Below are 6,000 nucleotides of genomic sequence, written 5' to 3'. Positions count from 1 at the left end.
TCAATCCTCAATCCCCAATACTCAACTTTCAATCCTCAATCCTCAATCCTCAATCCTCAATACTCAATCCTCAATCCTCAATCTTCAATCCTCAATCCTCAATCCTCGTTCCTCATACCTCAATCCTCAACCCTCAGTCCTCATCCTCAACTCTCAATTCTCAATTCTCAGTCCTCAATCCTCAATCCTCAATCCTCAAACCTCAATCCTCAACCGTCAGTCCTCGTCCTCAATCCTCAACCCTCAATCCTCAATCCACAATCTTCAATCCTCAATACTCAATATTCAATCCTCAATCCTCAGTCCTTAATCCTCAATCTTCAATCCTCAATCCTCAACCCTCAATCCTCAATCCTCATTCTTCAATCCTCAATACCCAATCCTCAATGTTCAATACTCTATCCTCAATTCTCAATTCTCAATCTTCAATCCTTAATCCTCAATCCTCAATCCTCAATATTCAATCCTCAATAATCAATCTCCAATCCTAGGTCCCCAATTACCAATACTCAACCTTCAATCCTCAATCCTCAACCCTCAATCCTCAATCCTGAATCCTCAATCCTCAATCCTCAAACATCAATATTCAACACTCGGTCCTGGTCCTCAATTCACAATCCTCAATCCTCAATCCTCAATCTTCAATCATCAAAACTCAATCTTCAATCCTCAATCCTCAACCCTCAATCCTCAATCCTGAATCCTCAATCTTTAATCCTCAATCCTCTATCCTCAATCCTCAGTCCTAAACCTTCAACCCTCAACACTCAATCTTCAATCCCCAATCCTCAATCCTCAATACTCAATCCTCAATCCTCAATCTTCAATCCTCAATAATCAATCTTCAGTCCTCAATCCTCAATCCTCAATCCTCAATCCTCATTCTTCAATCCTCAACACCCACTCCTCAATCTTCAATTCTCAATCTTCAATCCTCAATTCTCAATCCTCAATCCTGAATCCTCAGACCTCAAACATCAGTACTCAACCCTCAGTCCTCGTCCTCAATCCACAACACTCAATCCTCGATCCTCAATCTTCAATCATCAATATTCAATTTTCAATCCTCAATCCTCAATCCTCAATACACAATCCTCAATCCTGAATGTTCAGTCCTCAATACCCAATCCTCAATCTTCTATCCTCAACCGTCAATCCTCAATCCTCAATCCTTAATCCTCAATCCTCAGTCCTCAAACCTCAATCCTTATTCCTCAATCCTGAATCCTCAATCTTCAGCCCTCAGTCCTCAACTATCAGTTGTCAATCCTCAATCCTCAGTAGAATATCCTCAATTCACAGGTTCCGATACTCAATACTCAACCTGCAATCTTCAAATCACTATCCACAAGCATCAATTCTGATCGCTCAACCCTCAACACTCAGTCCCCAATCCTCAATCTTCAATCCTCAATCCTCAATCCCCAATGCTCAATCCTCAATCTTCAATCCTCAATACTCAATCTTCAATCCTCGGTCCTCAAACCTCAATCGTCAATCTCCAATCCTGAATACTCAATCTTCAATCATTCAATCCTCAATCCTCAATCCTCAATCCTCAACCCTCATCCTTCAGTCCTCAATACCCAATCCTCAATCTTCAATCCTCAATCCTCAATCCTCAATTCTCAACCCTCAACCCTCAGTCCTCAGTCCTCAAACATCAATCCTCAAACCTCAGCCCTCATCTTCAATCCTCAATCCTCAATCCTCTATCCTCAATCTTCAATCCTCAATACTCAGTCCACAAACCTCAATTCTGAATCCTCAATCCTGCATCCTCAATCTTCAGTCCTCAGTCCTCAAGAATCAGTTATCAATCCTCAATCCCCAATAGAACATCCACAATTCACAGTTTTCAATACTCAATACTCAGTCTGCAATCCTCACTCCTCAATCCTCAATTCTAAACTCTCAACCCTCAGTCCTCAGTCCACAAACCTCAATCCTCAAACCTCAGCCCTCAATCCTCAATCCTCAATCCTCAATCCTCAATTTTCAATCCTCAATACACAATCTTCAATCCTCAATACTCAATCCTCAATCCTCAATCCTCAATCGTCAGTCTTCAATCCTCAATACTCAATTTTCAATCCTCAATCCTCAATCCTCAATCCTCAATCCTCATTCTACAATCCTCAACACCGAATCCTCAATCTTCAATCATCAATCCTCGATCCTCAATTCTCAATCCTCAATCCTCAGTCCTCAGTCCTCAAACCTCAATCCTCAACCCTCAGCCCTCAACCTCAATCCTCAATCGTCAATCCTCAGTCGTCAGCCGTCAAATCTCAACCCTCAACCCTCAGACCTCATCCTCAATCCTCAATTCTCAATCCTCAATCCTCAATCCTCAATCCCCAATACTCAACTTTCAATCCTCAATCCTCAATCCTCAATCCTAAATACTCAATCCTCAGTCATCAATACTCAATCTTCAATACTCAATCCTCAATCCTCAATCCTCGATCCTCAATCCTCAATCCTCAATCCTCATTCCTCAAACCTCAACCCTCAACCCTCAGTCCTCATCCTCAATTCTCAATTCTCAATCCTCAAACCTCAATTTTCAATCCTCAATACTCAATCTTCAATCATGCAATCCTCAATCCTCAATCCTCTATCCTCAATCCTCATTCTTCAGTCCTCAATCCTCAATCCACAATCCTCAATCCTCATTCTTCAATCCTCAATACCGAATCCTCAATCTTCAATCCTCAATCCTCAATCCTCAATTCTCAATCTTCAATCCTCAACCCTCAATCCTCAATCCTCAATCCTCATTCTTCAATCCCCAATACCCAATCCTCAATCTTCAATCCTCAATCCTCAATCCTCAATTCTCAATCGTCAATCCTCAGCCCTCAGTCCTCAAACCTCAATCCTCAACCCCCAGCCCTCATCCTGAATCCTCAATCCTCAATCCTCAATCCTCAATCCTCAATCCTCAATGTTCAATCCGCAATACCCAATCCTCAATCTTCAATCCTCAATCCCCAATCCTCAATCCTCAATCCTCAATCCTCAATCCTCAATCCTCAGTCCTCAAACCTCAATCCTGAATCCTCAATCGTGAATCCTCAATCTTCATCCCTCAGTCCTCAACAATCAGTTGTCAATCCTCAATCCTCAGTAGAATATCCTCAATTCACAGTTTTCAATACGCAGTACTCAATCTGCAATCTTCAAATCTCTATCCACAAACATCAATTCTCACCACTCAACCCTGAACGCACAGTCCTCAATGTTCAATTCTCAATCCTCAATTCACAATCTTCAATCCTCAATACTGAATCTTCAATCCTCAATCCTCAATCCTCAATCCTCAATCCTCATTCTTCAATCCTCAATACCCAATCCTCAATCTTCAATACTCAATCCTCAATCCTCAATTCTCAATCCTCAATCCTCAATCCTCAATCCTCAATCCTCAATCCCCAATCCTCATTCTTCAAACCTCAATCCTCAACCCTCAGTCCTCATCCTCAGTTCTCAATTCTCAATCCTCAATCCTCAATCCTCAATATTCAATCCTCAATAATCAATCTCCAATCCTAGATCCCCAATTCCCAATACTCAACCTTCAATCCTCAATCCTCAACCCTCAATCCTCAATCCTGAATCCTCAATCCTCAACCCTCAAACATCAATATTCAACACTCGGACCTTGTCCTCAATCCACAACCCTCAATCCTCAATCCTCAATCTTCAATCATCAATACTCAATCTTCAATCCTCAATCCTCAACCCTCAATCCTCAATCCTGAATCCTCAATCTTTAATCCGCAATCCTCAATCCTCAATCCTCAATCCTAAACCTTCAACGCTCAACACTCAATCTTCAATCCCCAATCCTCAATCCTCAATACTCAACCCTCAATCCTCAATCTTCAATCCTCAATAGTCAGACCTCAAACATCAATACTCAACACTCAGTCCTCGTCCTCAATCCACAACACTCAATCCTCGATCCTCAATCTTCAATCATCAATATTCAATTTTCAATCCTCAATCCTCAATCCTCAATACACAATCCTCAATCCTGAATGTTCAGTCCTCAATACCCAATCCTCAATCTTCTATCCTCAACCCTCAATCCTCAATCCTCAATCCTCAATCCTCAGTCATCAATCCTCAATCTTCAATACTCAATCGTCAATCCTCAGTCCTCAATCCTCAATCCCCAATCCTCGTTCCTCAAACCTCAATCCTCAACCCTCAGTCCTCATCCTCAATTCTCAATTCTCAATCCTCAATCCTCAATCCTCAATCCTCAACCTTCAATCCTGAATAATCAATCTGCAATCCTAGATCCTCAATCCCCAATCCTCAATCCTTTATCCTCAATCTTCAATCCTCAATCCCCAGTCCTCAAAATTCAACCCTCAATGCTCAATCCTCAATCCTCAGTCCTCAGTCCTCAATCCTCAATCCTCAATCCTCAAACCTCAATCCTCGACCGTCAGTCCTCGTCCTCAATAATCAACACTCAATCCTCAATCCTCAATCTTCAATCCCCAATACTCAACCTTCAATCCTCAATCCTCAATCCTCAATCCTAAATCCTCAATCCTAAATACTCAATACCCAACCCTCAATCCTCAATCCTCATTCATCAATCCTCAATACCCAATCCTCAATCTTCAATCCTCAATCCTCAATCCTCAATTCTCAATCCTAAACCTTCAACCCTCAATACTCAATCTTCAATCCTCAATCCTCAATCCTCAATCCTCAATCCTCAATCCTCAATCTTCAGTCCTCAATATTCAATCTTCAGTCCTCAATCCTCAATCCTCAATCCTCAATCCTCATTCTTCAATCCTCAACACCCAATCCTCAATCTTCAATTCTCAACCTTCAATCCACAATTCTCAATCCTCAATCCTCAATCCTCAGACCTCAAACATCAATACTCAACCCTCAGTCCTCGTCTTCAATCCACAACACTCAATCCTCGATCCTCAATCTTCAACCATCAATATTCAATTTTCAATACTCAATCGCCAATCCTCAATACTCATTCCTCAATCTTCAATCCTCATTCCTCAATCCTCAATTCTCAATCTTCAATCCTCAATCCTCAATCCTCAACCCTCAATCCTCATTCTTCAATCCTCAATACCCAATCCTCAATCTTCAATCCTCAATCCTCAATCCTCAATTCTCAATCGTCAATCCTCAGCCATCAGTCCACAAACCTCAATCCTCAACACCCAGCCCTCATCCTGAATCCTCAATCCTCAACCCTCAATCCTCAATCCTCAATACTCAACCCTCAATCCTCAATCTTCAATCCTCAATAGTCAGACCTCAAACATCAATACTCAACACTCAGTCCTCGTCCTCAATCCACAACACTCAATCCTCGATCCTCAATCTTCAATCATCAATATTCAATTTTCAATCCTCAATCCTCAATCCTCAATACACAATCCTCAATCCTGAATGTTCAGTCCTCAATACCCAATCCTCAATCTTCTATCCTCAACCCTCAATCCTCAATCCTCAATCCTCAATCCTCAGTCATCAATCCTCAATCTTCAATACTCAATCGTCAATCCTCAGTCCTCAATCCTCAATCCCCAATCCTCGTTCCTCAAACCTCAATCCTCAACCCTCAGTCCTCATCCTCAATTCTCAATTCTCAATCCTCAATCCTCAATCCTCAATCCTCAACCTTCAATCCTGAATAATCAATCTGCAATCCTAGATCCTCAATCCCCAATCCTCAATCCTTTATCCTCAATCTTCAATCCTCAATCCCCAGTCCTCAAAATTCAACCCTCAATGCTCAATCCTCAATCCTCAGTCCTCAGTCCTCAATCCTCAATCCTCAATCCTCAAACCTCAATCCTCGACCGTCAGTCCTCGTCCTCAATAATCAACACTCAATCCTCAATCCTCAATCTTCAATCCCCAATACTCAACCTTCAATCCTCAATCCTCAATCCTCAATCCTAAATCCTCAATCCTAAATACTCAATACCCAACCCTCAA

Source organism: Calliopsis andreniformis, unplaced genomic scaffold (assembly GCF_051401765.1).
Source record: "Calliopsis andreniformis isolate RMS-2024a unplaced genomic scaffold, iyCalAndr_principal scaffold0053, whole genome shotgun sequence".
NCBI lineage: Eukaryota > Metazoa > Arthropoda > Insecta > Hymenoptera > Andrenidae > Calliopsis > Calliopsis andreniformis.
Note: the sequence above shows the minus strand (reverse complement) of the source record.